Source organism: Dioscorea cayenensis, chromosome 5 (genome assembly GCF_009730915.1).
Source record: "Dioscorea cayenensis subsp. rotundata cultivar TDr96_F1 chromosome 5, TDr96_F1_v2_PseudoChromosome.rev07_lg8_w22 25.fasta, whole genome shotgun sequence".
Classification (NCBI taxonomy): domain Eukaryota; kingdom Viridiplantae; phylum Streptophyta; class Magnoliopsida; order Dioscoreales; family Dioscoreaceae; genus Dioscorea; species Dioscorea cayenensis.
Genome location: NC_052475.1, coordinates 22,510,589 through 22,528,810, shown reverse-complemented (window position 1 = coordinate 22,528,810; position 18,222 = coordinate 22,510,589).

Here is an 18,222-nt window from a genome sequence, read left to right as displayed (position 1 = left end):
AAAAGATTTTTTTTTTAACATTCCTAAATTAGAGAGGTTAGTGTACATAACTATATAATATATTTTCCTAAATAATTAACTTATAATTGTGACTGATGAATTCTTTTCTATAGCCAATGGACTTTTGTTCTATGAGCACCAGACTTGAGTGGTCCATGCTTAGAATATTATGTTCTTGCCCAAAAAAAAAACATAGGTTTAAATCTTAATTTATATATGGTGAGAGCATAACTGGGTTGAGATATTAACTTTTTCACTCATATATATCCCTGATGTAATTTGTACACGTCAAAAATAGTAAAGCGAAAGTTACTGAGGAGTCCAGAGCAAAGATGGAGGAAACATACTTCAGCTATCAGGCATAGTCTGGAGTTTTTTGGTACTACGGTGGAGGAGCTCGGGAGGCGTGCCGACTCCGGATGTGGGACATGACCCGCACACTTGCTAGTTGGTAGTGTGTCAAGAGGGTGGTGGAGGTTGTCATTTTGCTTTGTTTTGTTTTACTTTGTGTTGCTCATTGTGTGATGTTCCACTTCTTATGATTCTTTGTAGTTCCCCCTTGTCTTTTCTCGTGGTAAAGACTTGGGGGTTTATTATACTTTTTGCTCTTAAAAAAATAGTTTATTCACATTTTTTAAAAAAAAATAAATAAAAATAGTAAAACATTTTTTTAGAGAAACTATAGATAAGTCATGAATAGGATTATTAACTTATTTTTTATTTTAGAGGTGATAACTAATCACTTCTTTTGAATTTATTTAAGAATTAACAATTTTATGTGAATAAAATATCTTAATTTTTACATTAAATTGTTTTAAAAAATTTAATTTTAAGAACCAAGGCATAGCCTAGTGGTTTTTTTATAAAAAAAAATTAATTTTCCTTAATTAACTAAATTTATAAGAAAGTATCAAACTAGCCTATTTAGTTCTCTTAACTAAAATTATACTTGTTTGAATTTATTTTAGAAATCAACACTGCCATATAAATATAATACTTTACATCATTATTTTATTATTAGTAATATATAACAAATTTAAATTTAATAAAGCATTCTTCCTTTCAAATGAGAGATTGAGGTTTTAAAATAATTTGTTTGTTTCTATAGTAGACAATACAAAAGAAGGCGTCTTTTATTCTTTTAAAAAGCTAATAAAAAATTTTAAAATTTGTATATCTTGTTATATAATATATGTATTTAAAACATTTAAGAGTTTGGAATAAATAAAACACTATAAAAAAATAATGAGGTTTGGATGATAGTAGAACATTAATAATAAAATATTATATTTTATTAAGTAAGTCCATAGGGTGTGATAATAACTAGTAAGATACTGTAAATTATTCATTTTTATCATAGACATACATCATAACATATGCACACCAAACAAAAAAAGGAATATATATATATATATATATAGCTCTATGGAAGAGTTTTCATTATCCTTTGGTTAACCTATTATTAAAAGTTTAAAACAACTCTTAATAAACAATGGTCTTTATAGTTAGTGTTAAATGTTTCAATTGAGAGATTAATTATACATAATAATTATATATTCACAAGAACATTTATGTAATTTAGATGTCTCAATCCACACTTTATCCGAACTTATATATTAATATATTCAATCGAGCTAAAACCATAACATCCAATAAATAAGTAATTAACAAACATCCTTCACTCAACTATGTTGAAGTTGGTAGATGTCACATGTCTCTAGCCATTGTTTACTTACATTCTCAAAGCTAATCCCTGACAAATGGCAGACAAACTAAGGTACATGAAAATGATAAATGACCAACAAACAACATTCATCTTAATTTAATCATATTAATTGAGAAACTAACAACATTCTCAAATGATATTAATGCCTTGTATAGTAAGCCCTATTCTTATTTATTTATTTATTTATTTATTTATTTTTTGTCTTATTTCTTGGTGTGTTCTGAGGTGTCAAGCACTACTTGGTTCTTCACTAACAACAAGATCTTGTATTGAATATTCATGAGCTACTAACCTACCATGCATTGGCAAAATGAGGAATGAGAATTGATCTTGTAGGTTGATGTGATCTCATTTTGGGAAGACAAGTCTATTTCTACCCTTTTTCATCTTTCTACTCTTATATGCCCTCTCTATCAACTTTTCTAATTTGTCACTTTTTATCTATTTGTTCTTCTCACCTTGTCCTGCCCAAACTAACAACCATTCTTTGTGTATATATATGTACTAAATATATATTAACTTTAGGTAGATTATGAATCAGAGTTTCATGGTTGGAGTTTAGTATCCAACACACATTCTATTTACGTCTTAATTATTTATTGAGAGAATCAAACCCTTAATCTCTCACATGAGAATCAAACACCTTACTGTTTAGTCATTATGATATAATTGTGGTATTTGTTATATTTTTCTATATGATATTGACTTTGTTTATATATCATTTGTGATAAATAATGAATTAAAAAAATTACAATGACAGGAAAAAAAGGACAAATAACAAACCATACTGCATACTTCATAAAATAACTTGAGTTATTCATGAACAACTTAAGTTAGTCAGTCTAAAGTCATTAAATTATGAATCATATAAACCAATGTTTATAAGTTTAGTCTTGACTTGTTTACTTTCATTATTGTTGAATCATTGGTCTTTTATATCTAATTTTTACTGTATCATATATAATATGATATTGATCTCCTATATAACAAATATTATATTTTCTCTTGTGCCAATAATAAACAAGAAGTATATATGATATATATCTTATTATAAAACATGATAAATTGGAGAAATTGAATTAATTTGTTTAAACTCATTAAATTATTCAACATAAACTAATGTTAATGAGTAGAGTTTAGTCTCTGCTTGTTTGCTTTATAATAACTAATCACTAGTTTTTCATCTTTTTGTTATCTTTCTGTCTAATTATTTCCATGTCCTATATTATATGGTATTGACCTTGTAACAAATATTCCATTTTCTCTTGTTATAATAACAAAAAAGAATATGTTTTATACCCTACTATAATCTATGATGAATTGGAAGTAACTAACTTGTTCAATGAGAGACAAATTAAAGCATTGACTCATTTGAGAATCAAGAGGAATTGATGATTGTAGCCAAAAGGTGGGCCTCTAATGCTTTGAAGCCAAACGTACAAGAGAATCATCCCAACTATGACTCTTTCAAAGGGATGGGGCTACATTGTTTTGGATTAATATGGTTACTTAGTTTGCAACAAAGGAACTAGGGCTCTCAAACTAGAGTTTGAAAATTAAATACAAAAACCAATATAATATAATGCTTTAAATTAATGGTATCTAAATTTTAATAAGTTTTTTTAGTGGGGAATACTGAGGTCTCTTAGTTGGCTTCATAAGCAAGGTTGTCAGACCCGGCCCGGGCAATGACCCGGCTCAGCCCAGGGGTCAGGGGTCAATGGGTTCGACCGGGTCGAACCGGGGTTGAACCGGGGTCAATAATTAAATATAAAAAATATTATAATAATTAATATTGAGCAAATATAATATTAAACCCATAATTATATTATAAAAACCTACTCAAATTTGATATTTAAATTGATAAATGACCTTATATACAGTAGAGTTTTCTAATTATGTCATTTATTTTTACATTTTTTTAAATATTTACAAATTTAATATATTAATATATAATTATCGAACTTCTTTCGTGTTATTTATTTATTTATTTGTTTATTTGGTTGATTTTTGTTAAAATAAATAAAAAAAATTAATTCACTAATTTCTTATATCTCAATTGAGTTTTTTTATTTTTATTTTAAATTTTTCTTATATTTTTTTATTTAATTAGAATCCTTTTGAATTTATATTTTTTTATAATAAAAATTACACCCATTTATTGTTTTATTTTTCTTAATAAATTAAATTTTTTTAGAAAAGTATTTACATAACACATTAATATATTTTTATTTTTTTAAATATTAATTTTTGTTGGTATGTTTATGATATATATATGTATATATATTGTAATTCTATTTATCGATTATAAATTATAAATTATAAATTAATATTAATAAATATACACGATTTTGTGGTTTCTAATGAGAAAATAATAATAAATTATTAAATATTAGTAAAAATTAAACATTGTGACTCGATTGACCCGTACGGGTCAACCGGTTCCCCGATTGGACCGTCCGGTCACCGGGTTAACACCGGGTTTTTTAATACCCCGGTCAATGAGATACCCTGCGGCCATACTACTGGCTCCGGTTTTTCCGATTGAACCCGTAGCCAGGTCCGAGTCCCCTGACAACCCTTGTTCATAAGTATATAAAGAGATAGAAAGAGGAAAGTGACAAGATTTATTATTATTATTTGTCTTTTTTAAAAAATAGTTTGGATTTGGAGATGACACATGCATTTGATGTAGATTAAGTTAAACATTGTTTTTTTAAGTAATTCATTGGTTGATATAGTCCAAGAACATCAAGAACATATCATGTGTAATGTGACTATTAGTAAGCATGATTTATGTAGAAAAGTCTATGATGGTTGATCAATGATTTAATGAATAATTAATAGAAAAGAGAGAAAAGGGGAGGGGAGGGGGTTCAATCAAGTTTTCATTTTATTTATTTTCTTTTATGACCTCGATGTGGGAATGGACTTGTCACATTCACTCCACTTTAGAAAATATATATTTTTTTGCGAAAAATGTGAATTTTCACCTAGAATTGATAGAGACTAATCCTATGTTTGTGACCATGGTGTCTACGTATATAATTATTTTTTTTAGGAAAGCGTCATATATGATAAGAGTTTTTTTTAAAATACTAAATTTGACACGTAAAAATAAATAATGTTTGAAAACTTGAATTAGAACATTATTTCAATGTAACATTTTTAAATCCCGACCACGTGTATTAAAATATATATAAACATCTATGAAGAAAGAAGCTAAATATATATATATATTCAAAAACATAAATTATGTATAGAAAAATCATAAAGGAAGAATTTTCTTGAGCTCACATGAATCAATCATAAATTCATTCATAAACCCTACAAATTAATAGGGAAATTGGTATCTTATTCACATCCCTACTCAAAGATTAAAGGTTTAAGGTTTAAAAATTTTATTCATGCTCTGTCTGCCATTCTCTCATTTAAAACAAAAACAATAAATTTATTTAAGAAAAATAACTTTATTCTGTAAACATACAAAGAGATCACAAATAAAATTTGAACACTTGATTTTTAATTTGAGAGGGATATAAAATAGTAACTAGTAATTAATGATATATAATTATATAACTCTTAATTTATCAAATACCACTTTTTATTTTTATTTATAAAAATGTTTATTTATAATATATTATTTTCATCTCTATGAGAGAATAAGTATATTATAATCCATAATAAAAAGATCTTAGACTCAAAACTACTAATTTTTCCCCTCCACAACAATGATGTGAACTTCCTTTGAGAACTAATAGAGATTACTTGATTTTCTAATTAACCACTCATATAATAGAAGAGTGGTAATTTATTATTTTTAAAAGTAAAAGGAGAGTTCGACTTCTTTCCGATGCAATGGATGAGAAATTTCTATCTTAGAATTATGTTGGTTAATAAATTAGATGATTATAAATTTTTTACAAAATATAATTTTAGAAAATTAAACTAGTGCAAGTTTAATTTAATTTCTCTAGATCGTAACAAAGGGAACCACAAGGGAGTTTCTTATAACCTGAAAATAGCTTAATAATTAAGTAAAAACTTCAAATATATATTTTTTTAAAATCTGTTTATATTTAGAAGAGCCTTCCTAAGTCAAATGAGTTGGAAAGTTACAAATATTTCTATGAAGACTTTGGGCTTTCAAAGTGATCCATGACGCAAGCCCAACGTATCAAACATTGGAAATCCATGGATGAATCTCTTGAGATCAATGATGGCAAAGGTGTCGACTGTTTTCCAAATGATCCTTGGTCAATCTTATTGGCAACTTTGTATTCTCATATTGTGGTTTTCCGACCATGACTCATTATAATCCTCATTAATTTTTAGGGCTTTGATGAACGCTAAAGTATGTGTTGGGAAGGATTTCAACTTTCAACCTTAAACTTGGGAGGGAAATAAAATATACGTTACATGAGTACAGGGTAACTTGGAATTAAAGCATGCCAATTTTATCAAGAGTTGCTGATTGTTTTTATTTTTTTATTTTTTGAGTTAAAGCTTTGCAGGATTTTGATCCCTATTTTTGAAAAATTAGTTTCATGAGTAAGAAAATCTTGTTCTGTTGGTTGGCTTGGAATAGCAAAATATTTATCCTTGATAATTTTGTTAAAAGAGGTTGTAACATCTAATGTGCCATAGATACATGTATTTTTTGCTATCGTGCTTTAGAAACGGCGGACCACATTTTCCTCAAGTACAGTTTCACTAAGCATATTTGACACTTCCTTAAACAAATTATGGGCTTACAAACTCACCCCCAGATCTTTTGCGTGATATGGACTTCTTAGCCCCGCTTTGGAAGCCTGACAATGCTTAATGAGAGATTTTCTTTTGAGAGCCATTTTTTGAAATGCCCATCCTGATGTAGTAAAATTTTCAAAATCCATGCTCTTCCGTCTTTTCAATCATTTTTAAAATTATTCATATTCTCTCTTTTTTTTCGTATCTTTGTAACTTAAGACCACAACAACACTTCCTAAGGACTCACCAACCAACGGCCAAATGGTCTATTGATATACGGGTCACTGATAGAACTCTTCATCTAGTGGTGAGAGTTCGATTCTCGGCTAAAGGCACATTTCTGGGAGATGTGAGCGATGGTTGTGTGCGGGTGGTTCCAACGCCCATTTGTGCGTGGGCCCCACCCCCACTTACTCCACCAAGGCTTGTGCACACCCCTGACGATTTAGCAGGGTATTCGGGCTGTCTGTTCCTCTTGTAGAAAAAAAAACACTTTCTAAGGACTCGCTCCAAAACCTCAACCGCTCCTTGGACTTCTTGAGTGAGCTAGATAGATAGATTTCACAGGCACATCGACCTCACAGGCTCCTGGAGAGTGAGCCACTCCACCCTGACAACTTGAATAGGCCTTTTGTTATCAAACGGTGGACTTTGTCGACTCAGTTGTATCTTTCCTTTCATGTTCCAATCATTTCAACAATTTTATTTAGGAGTGCATCACCTCTGATAATTGTCTCTTAGTGTCATGTTGTTTTCCTTTTGCAATATTTTTGTTGTTCTTTTATGTTTTTGTGTACGGCTGTTTTACTGTTTTATTGCTTGTATCCTTATTTGTTTTTCCCAATTTTCTAGTTTAATAAATCAATGGTTTATCCACTTAAAAAAAAGTAATAAAAAAAATAATTAAGAGGTTTAAACTCAAAACCAGAATTTCCCCTGGGAACTATTAAAGATTAAATATTTTTTTGTAATTAGAAAAAAAAAATTTATTACTTGATTTTCTAATTTCTAAATAGGTTTCAAAAGCATAATAATTATATTGGTTAAGTGAATAAGATGTTTATAAATTTTATAAAAAAAAATTAATACAATTTTAGAAAATTAGATAAATGCAAGTTTAATGTAAATTTTCTAAACTACAAGAAAATAAAATGAGCTTCTACCAATCTAAAAATAATTTAAAATAATCAAATAAAAATCTCAAATGTAAATAGAAATTAAAAACCAAATGCCTCTAAACATCATGTCTCTTGCGTAAAATGTTAATTCTAAAGAGAACCTGAGATCAAATCTCAAAACTCATACAATGTGAGAGTACATAATGTGCAGAGAAATAAACTTTTCGTTTATGCACATTTTTTATTTTTCTTAAATGCTTGAAAGAATGCTTGGCACCAATTTGTCAATAATAATAATAATAATAATAATAATTTTTTTTTAAAAAAAGTTAGTTTATATAAAGACAAGTCTTTTCGGGTCAAATGAGTTAGGAAGTCAAATATATTTCTATAAACACTATGGCCTTTCAAGTTGTTGGGGGTTTGCCCTGAAATGCAACAGTGAAAACGGCGAATTCTATCGTAGCAATATTCATCGTAGTCATCGCTATCTGCATCTCTTATTCGCTCACATGCGACCCAGTATACTCACGCACACCGCCCGTGAAGTTCATCGGCAAAACTATGCGGGTTGGTATGCGGGCGCACGGTTGCCCGTGAGGTTTTCTGCTCTATTTTGTCATCGTAGCAATTTCATCGTAGAACGGACAATCGTAGTACCGTTCTATCGTAGCAAAAAAACATCTGCTCACTTACGGGGTTCATGCGCCCGCGATACACCCCGTGAAACTCACTCAGCGATCTTAGTGCGGCCCGTGATGCAGCCCGCATAAGTCGCAAAAAAACCTTCAATGTCTTCCCTTGAGGCTTCAATGTTTCTCCCAAGGGTTCTCAAGGCTTCAAAGCTTCAAAACAACTCATAAAATGCTATCAAACCCCTCATTCATGTTAGAATGAGATGAACAAATAAACAAAGATTCAAGACAACGATTTTTAGCGTGGAAACCCTACAAATCGAGGAAAAAACCACGGGACTCCTTAGAGCCTCTTAAACATGCATCCACTATGTCAACAATGGGTTATAATGGTTCCTCTCTAGCTATCTAGAGGTTTACATGCATGAGGGCAACAACATTCATAAGAAAGGATTTGTATGACATTACCACCATCATCATCAACAAGGATGGATAACAAACAACAAGTAGAGGTGAAGGAAGGATCAAACCTAATCAATAGGTTGAGCTTCTTGCAAGGAATCTCCTCCCGGAGTTTGAGTGAGATCCGGCGATGTTTGGCCGTCCGATCTCCTTACCCTAGCTCCCTCTCTTCCCTTTCTCCTCTCTTGGTTTCTTGGTGGTAGCTTCCTCTCTCTCTCTCTCTCTCACATGTTGCCCATTACCCTTCTCTACCAAGAATGACTCATTCTCATTCACAAAAGAATGAGAGAATTTAGCCTGTGAAAATACCTTGTTGCCCTCCACTTCTTCATTATTGACATAGCTTCATTTTTTTTTCTTTTTCATTTTTATCTTGGGCCAAGCCCAAGCATTATTACTCTTTGTTGGTAGCCCACCAAATGGGCTGAAACCCAACACAAGTGATCCATGCACGATGCAAGTCCAATATATTCGAACATTGAAAACCATGGTTGAATCTCCTGAGATATATTGGTGGGCAGTTTTGTAGTCTTGTTTTGTGGTTTTCTGACAATGGCTTATTATAATTCCCTTAATTAGTTTTAGTAAGTTGAAGAAAGACAACATAACTGCAGAGGTATATATATATAATATTTAATCGTAGGTGACAAATGCATTTTACTTAAAGGTTTGTCAAAAAATAAATAAGTACAGAAATGTGATAGTTACAATAACTTATCAATCCCCAACAAATTTATTAACTCTATCAGTATTACATATATGTGGCAATAAAAGTCAATCACGTGCGCACCCAAAAGAACTATACTGAACTAATGAGTCTCCCTACAATGCAACTCTAAGAGGATGGACATAACTCCTAGGATAGAGGACTTATCGGGACTAATTTAAATAATATTTGTGTTTAAAAATAATAAATAAATAGTACTAATGTAGTATACATTACATATTTTTAACCTTGCACTTCTCCATCCACTGCATCGGGCATTGGTTGTGCAAGTTAAAGTTAATGTATAGGTATACATAGGATTGCTAAGACTATTGATATTTTTCCTAGTAGCTTGAATTTAAAGCACATCAATTTCTATCCAAAATTGCTAAATAGGTGGTTTTTTTAGCTTTACAAATCCCAACAAATTTTTTGTGAAAACAAAAATAAAGAAAAATTCAAAATTTTTTTTTTTAAATCTTATTTTTTGGTCAATAATTATAAAACAAATTTAAAACTGAAATTTAAAATTTAGAATTTAAATATTTTATTGATACTCAATTTTTTTTAATAAAACAAGTTTTAATTAAAAAGTACTCATATTGTATTAACTTCTTTATTATTATATTATTTCTTTTGTATACTTACACGTATAAGTAATTAACCATTATTAAATATAAATGTTATCCTCAAATAATTCTAAAGTTTTGAAATGACCTGATTATACATACTTTGATTTTTTATATATCTAACTAGAATTATTCTTGATAGAAATCCAAGTGTTGCATTAACTCCATGCTATCCATTCAAACACACTCGCCCAAAATCATCTCATCGTTATTGCAAACCTTCCTACCTTTGAGGTACATATATAATTCTCATCCATCTTTAAGCGACACTATGGATTGGGAAAGCAAACAAGAAGCCGATCATGCCCGGAAGAGCACAGTGGAAAACTACCAAACAGTGAAGAAACTCGGCAAAGGAGCCTACGGCTGAGTTTTTGAAGCCAAAGACCTCAGAACCGTTGAAATGGTTGCCGTCAAGCAAGTCACATTTGAAGAAAATGAAGAAATCCCTGACACTTAATCTTCACGAGATCGACATCTTATCATCTTGTCGCCACCCAAACATCATCGGCTTCAGAGAATCCATCATCGATTGTACCCTCAACTCCGTTTTCATCGTCGTGGAGTGGGCCGTCACCAACCTCAAGACTCACATGGCCTCTTCACCGAAGGGCTTGAAGGAAGCCACGGTGAAGCAGCTCATGTTCCAATTGCTCCGAAGCTTGGGTTATTTTCACTCTCACGGGATATTCCACCATGATTTGAAACCCGACAACATCCTTGTAATAACTAGTTTTTTTTTTGCCCCATTAATTACCGCAGCAGCCCGGCATCGTAGAAGATGTTACTGTAGCATGTAGCAGTCCGAGATTAGAATATTAACCTTTTGTCTCCCCAACTCCATCTCACATTCATGTGATGCAAATCCTAGCCCTAAGAACTTTCTCCACCTTTGATTGTGGATGGTTATGGGTAAGTGAACCTTCAATTTTTCTTAATATTTTTTTATACAATTGTTGATCTTAACCCTAGATCTGGTCTCCATTTTTTTCTCTTTTGATTTCTTCCTAGATCATTTGAAGTAAGGGGGGAAGCTAGAGATTTCAGGTGAGTGGGCTAATCTAATCCTTATCGGTTTCTTTTAACTCTTACATGATGTATTGGTTTTGTTTGGAAATGATTTTGCATGATGATGTTGGAACTCTTGTTTTGTCTTGTTGGAGTATCATACCAAGTTTAATTGAGAAATCTCCATAAATTTACTTAATAATTTTTATTTGATATTCGATGCTTTATTTATATATTTTGGCTCATTATTATTCTACTTGCTAAGATTCATTTTGTGTTGGATAACAAACACCATGCTCGATCTTAGTTTTGGGTTGTGGAAATTGAAGACCTTTATGAGTTAGAATCAATGTGATTTATGTGGAAAAATTTAGTGGATCTCATGTATTAAATGGGGTGATTTTCCCATTTTGGGTGAAACAAAAATATTTGAAGAATGTCTTATGTAAATGGGTTGTTTTCATGTATTATGCCAGAATTTATGTGTGGAAAGTTGGTAATGAAATACTCTTGAGTATTTAATGTGAGCAATGACCAATTGATTGTTAGAATATGATGATATGAGTTTATGAATTGTTGGAGGTGATGTGTGTGTGAGAGTTTTATATTAATGTTAATGGCATGGGTATATATGCTTATATCAGGTGTGTTTGAATTGTTATTTTAGATTTGTAGATTGGTGAAAGAATACTTTAGTTTCCCTATATCCACAATTGGAATGGAAAATAGTCCTAGGTTTGTTAAATTGAAAAATTGGTGAGTTTACTTTAGTGTTATTACATCTTTATTATTAGAGAGAATTGGTGTATGTAAATTGATCATTATTGGTTATGTTGGAACTCATGTGTGAATATTTGAATAATGAATGCCAAGTGTTTGACATAATCCTTTAAGAATTGCTTGTAAGCAATGACCCTGTGATTATGAGATTGTTGGGGAAAATGATGGTATTTTTGAAGTGAAGGTCTGTGGTTAGAGGAAATTTTATGGTTATATAAATTTTGGATGATTGTTTAAACTCGTAAATTTCAATTGATTGAGAAACCTTTGAAAATGATATCTCATATCCTTGCATGACTTGAGTTAAGAGAGTTGCTTTAAGACTAGATTAATGCATGTATCTTGATATCTTGAAATGACCTTGAGTGGCTGGAAATTGTGGCCAACATTCGAAGGTCATAGAGACAGAATTTGTGGAAGATTAAAATTGGAAAGTTGTATCGAATTGTTTAATCTATCTTCCTGCCAAATTTCATATTTATTGGGCATATATTCTATGCGAAACGATCCATTCAATTTGATATGTCCTTGAGGTACTTCTGTGTAGACATGCAGATTTAAAGGGAAACTCCAGACTTATTAAGTGCAATTAGACAAAGTGCCCAATATAGAAAATATTTCTTATCACCTTAACTTTTAACTTGGAAAATTTCAAGTTCATTGGATTTGTAGATTTTGATTTATGATCTATTAAAGAGGGCTTGTGCAGGATGATGTTTCTATGTAGACTTTTCAGATTTATAAGGATTTTTTCGCACTCTTGGAGGTTGAATTTGGGAAAGAATTAAAGAAGGAAATGTTCAGGATTGTCCTAAGTTTGTTTCTACAAAATATCTTTGCATTTGATATTATGTTTTTGGAGTTATGTGTTATGGAATGAGGCATATTTAGAGGTGTTTTTATGCTGAGAGATGTGGGATGTAATATAATAAACTAAGTGTTTATCTTGCATTATACCTTGGGTTCTATGTGTTTTTAGGTTGGTAAACATGGTTAGATGTAATCCAGCTTGATAATGGGAATCTTGAGGTTATTTGTATTTGGAATTGTTGTAATTGTTGGAATTGTTGGATTTTAACAATCATGTAATTATGTGTTGGAGTGTAAAATTTACTTGTTATGTTATTTCCCTATTATAGTTTTGCTCATATTTAATCTCGCTTATTACTTTATTCGGTTATACAGTAGTTTTACTCTTGATTTTCGAGAGTGATTTGGTATGTATTAATGAGTTGGTAATTTATTTACCAAATTCAATACTTGATTTCAGTTTATCTACTTTCCCCTAAAGTAGAATTCTGAAATTCAAAATTTCTGTTTATTCGAATATCTGAAAAAAATTTGCGAACTTTCTGTTTTTTGACTACAAGTTTGTTTGAATAGTTTTAGTCTCCAAATAAACTGTACTCAACCCTGTCAGAAGGGGTTAAATACTGACCTTGTAAACAAGAATTTTTGTAAAAATCGAGATTACAGTTTCGTACCCTGTCCGTTTTGTGGTAAACGGCCATATATATGATACCGTATCCATTGGGTAGTAATAAATGGTCATCTGGTACCGTGTCCGTTCAGTAATAATAAACGGCTATCTGTTATCTATAGTAAATTTGGAGATATTTTGTTTGAAATCATGTTTATAAGTTTCTATATTTCCAAGATTTGTATTTCTGGATTTCATATCTAGTTAATGCCGATGTTGAGAAGTGTTTGCAAAGTTGTGCATTGGAAACTTATGTTTACATATTCGTACTTGTACATGGTTTCTTGCCTAACGTTTATTTACTTGTGGTTTTTACTGATGTTTGGAAAGGTTGGAATAAACTTTTTCTGTATTTGAAAGTGTTCAAAAGTTTTCCACCTATTTTTTACCCCACTCACTGAGGAACCGGGTTACTCAGCCTCTCTTCTTCTATCTTTTCAGGTACTGGACTCTATGGGGCCGTTTGATTCACTGTAATGTGAAAACATTACCATCTGTTTCGTGGTAATCTTTTCAAATTAGCACGTTTGGATTGGTGAAGATGGTAATATTGATGGTAATATGTGATTAGCAACATTGAAAGATTACTAAGAAACTTGGTAATCCCATCACCAACAAAATAGGTGGTTATATTGGATTACTAATTGGGTGGTAATTTAAAATATTTTTTGGATAAATATGTCCTTTGTTTAAAAATAATAATTTTCATACTTTATTAGTTGGATAAAAAAATAAAATTTAAATAACATTATTTTGGGAATATGTTGAACTTCGAAAATTTATTTATTTTTTATTCAAAAATAGGTATTTTTCTTGGCTTCGTATCGAAGTTATTAAAATTTTGTGAGAAGTTTTGAGGCAATATCATATATTAAATAATATAATTAAACAACTCTTACCATGGAAACTATTTTATGACTTAGATTTCAAAGGTCTTATGGACATTTATTACATAAATAATTAGGTGTAATTAATGTTTTTCAATTATTAATATTATAAGTAATATAAATAAAAACTTAAATGTTATAAAAAAATAAAATTGTTCATTGAAACGCTCTCAGAGTAGATTATACATGTTTGGTTCGTGGTAATGACATATTACCACGTAACGAGATTACCATGGTAATATGAGTGGGAATGTTATATGGGTGGGAATATTGCGGTAATTTAATATAACAATGTTTGGTTGGGAACTCTTATTACTTTGGTTTTCATGGTAATCAATTTGTTAAAATATAAAAAATTATAAGATTACTACAGTAATCCAAGATAGACACCAAATTTGGTGGTAATAGGATTACCACTTTCTTGGTAATATTTATAAGTTGGTAATGTGATATTACCATACAGATTACCACTGATACAATGCCAAACGTGGTAATATTTTCAGATTACCACGTAACACATGGTAATCCTTCTACATTACCGCGAACCAAAAATTACCATGGTAATCTCGTTACGTGGTAATATGTCATTACCACGAACCAAACGGCCAGTATAGATTTATTTATTTTAAATTTAAACTTGCACAAAATGGGTAGACACAAGGGTATTTTGGGAAATTTAGAACATTACCAAGTTGATTATTATGTATTAAGAATTTTCAACCAAACATGGTTATCATAAATTACCACCATATTCTATGCATATAATATTCATGATCTCATTACCACGGTAATCTCATTACCACGGTAATCTCATTACGCAGTAATATATCATTACCGTGAACCAAACGACCCCAAAGGTTAATGTGCTTAATTCTAGTGATGTTCAGCCAGTGCTAGGATGGATCCACTAGTGTTGACGCTTTCTCGAAATTTTTCTGAAAATACTCTTTCTTTTATATTATTGAATAATATTAAGTTGTAAAAGTACTTTTGTAACTTCATTGATTTATTTTTATCTTCTCTGAATCAGGTTCTGAGGCCTTGCAGACTTATAGGGTTCACGCCCTATGGGTCTACGGCCGTTTGTTCGCTTGTAGGGTCCAACTAGGCCGGGTTCGGGGCGTGACAAATTAAGTGGTATTAGAGATTTTCAAATAACTAAAAACTAAAGCTTTGGTTTGAGTTTTATAGTTCAATATTTTGATTCATGTGTTTTGATGACTCCTACTGGATCCAATTTGTAGTATAGTTGAGTGTAGTAACCCAGTGGAAATTCATTTTATGTGTAATCAATCTATCATAGTTGTGGAACCATAGAAGTAAAATATTAGAGTCTAAGAAAATTTCGAGGACGAAATTTTTCTTAAGGGGGGGGGGTAGATTGTAATAACCAATTTTTTTGGCCCATTACTACAAAAGCCTGTTACTATAGAAGCCATTACTGTAGATGTCAGTTACTGTAGTAGCCCAAGATTACAATATTAACCTTTTGTCTCCTCCAACTCGATCTCACATTCATGTGTTGCAAACCCTAGCCCTAATTAAGATCTTTCTCCATCTTTGATTGTGGATGGTTATTGGTAAGTAAATATTGGATTTTCCTTAATTTTTTTTAATGCAATTGTTGATCTTAACCCTAGATCTGGTCTCCATTTTTTTCTCTTTTGGTTTCTTCCTAGATCCTTTGAAGTAAGGGGGGAAGCTAGAGATTTCAAGTGAGTGGGCTAACCTAGCTAATCCTTGTTGGTTTCTTTTAACTCTTACATGATGTATTGGTTTTGTTTTGAAATGATTTTCAGATTTTGCATGATGATGTTGGAACTCTTGTTGTGTCTTGCTGGAGTATCGTACCAAGTTTAATTGGGAGATCTTCATGAATTTACTTAATGATTTTTACTTAATTCTATTGTTTTGAAACAATATAATTCCGGATACCCCTATGGGTACCAAGTGGTACTGATCACCGGAGCTCCTTCTTGGAGAGAAGTATAGCTCGGCTATTGATAATTGGTCAGGGGGATGTATTATGGCGGAGATGGTGACAAGGAAGGTGTTGTTTCTTTGAGCTGGGATCGATATTGATCATGTTTGATATGATTTTCATGGTGATGGGTACAATTGGGTTGAAGTCATGTCCAGGATTGGATAAGTTAGGTAAGACTCACAATTTTTTGGGTTGCTAAGCGAGGTATAACACTCTCCGTCCGATAGTGATGGTGAGGAAGCTATCAAGGCCAGAGTATGATCTGTTGAAGAGGTTGTTGGAGGTGAATCCAAGGAAAAGGATTACTACAGAGGCCGCTCTCAAGCATGCCCTACGTGATCCTTTCTTCCTCTAATTGTTGCCAACTTTTTTGTGACTATAATTTGTTTTGATGTTAGCATGGAGAGTTCAACTTCCTAGTTTGAAAACCAGGCAAGTCCCTGGTTCTGGCCTATCACATGTTGCCATATGTCCATTTTATTTATTTTCTATTGTAATTAATTTTTTTATGTGGGCACGTGGCATCATATGATAGTCCAGAACTAGGGACTTACTTGGAGCTGTATATACATAAATTCGTGTTGCATTGGAGAATTTTAATGCAAATATATTTAAATTATTTGTAATTATACATTGAATTTTTATTCTTTGTTGATTTTTGTTTACTTTTCGGGGGAAAGGTTTAATTTTCACTTTCTTATAAATTTTATAAATAATATTTTTTAATATTTAAAAAAAACGACAATCACATATTAGTATTTCTACTACATTTGAATTAATTTTTCAACGAGAATTTGAACTCTCATCATTCTGTACGCTAGCTACACAAGTGTTAATGTCTCTAATTATTTGAACCACTCAACGTGAGCGAGTTAATGTGTTTTTTTAACGCTCAAATCAATAATTCATGCTTTTAATAATAACAATGTAGAACAAATAATAATCAAAATCTCTCTTTAGGTAGTACAATACTACAAAACAATATAAAAACGAGCTATGTTCACTTTAGATAAAAGTAGATAAATGTATAATTTATTGAAATAATATATTTTAAATATATATATACACACATAGATAACTTATTGAAGCATTTGGTTTGAGGAAACATATCCATTTTCATTTGTTGTTATCTACCTAGACGTCATTGGATTATATATTTATATGTTATTGGCATTAACTGCATATTCCTTAATTAGTCCTCCTTAGAAACGAAATTTCTAAGGATTATTTCCTTGAATTTTTTTTTTAAAAGGACTTTTCTAGATTCAAATGCATTATCAGTTAATGTAAAAATAAAATTATAAAAAAACTATATTTATATATTGAAAAGCCTTTTTGGGTCAAAAACTTTTGGGCTTTCAAGTGATCCATGATACACAACCGATTTTTTTTTTTTTAAATTCCGAAATGATTATTATCCTTTTATGAAAATATATATATATATATATATATATATTGTTTTGAAGCCCATGGTTATAAATAAATTTAAATAAAAATAAAAATATAAAAATTTGTTTTACATATAATTAGAGTTGTATCAAGATTAAGATTTAGAGTTAAAATAAGTTGATTTCTGTCATAAAATTACTAAATAAATAGATTTTTTTTAAGTCTTTAAATTATGAAATGATTTCCTAAATTTATACTATAACTTAAATAGAGAATAATTTAAAAAAACAATAGTAATTTTAAACTTTCTGTTTTGAAGTCCATCATTATAAAATAAGTTTAGATTGAAATGTAAACTTTAAAATTTAAATTTTAAATATATTTTATTGATATTTAAAAGGTGTTAATTAAAAAGTCATGATATTCCTTACTAAATATAAATATTATCCAAAAATAATTCCAAAATTTTTAAACCTTTTTTTTTCTAACTTTCTAAAATGATATTAGATAGAAATTTAGAAGTTAACTAAAATAATAATATCCCTTCAACTCCAAGCTATCCATTCAAACACTCCCGCCCAAATAATACTATATAATCTCATCATTACAACTAACTTTCCAAATTTTCCATTTGCTCTCTCTCTCTCTCGCTCTCTCGCTCTCGGTGAC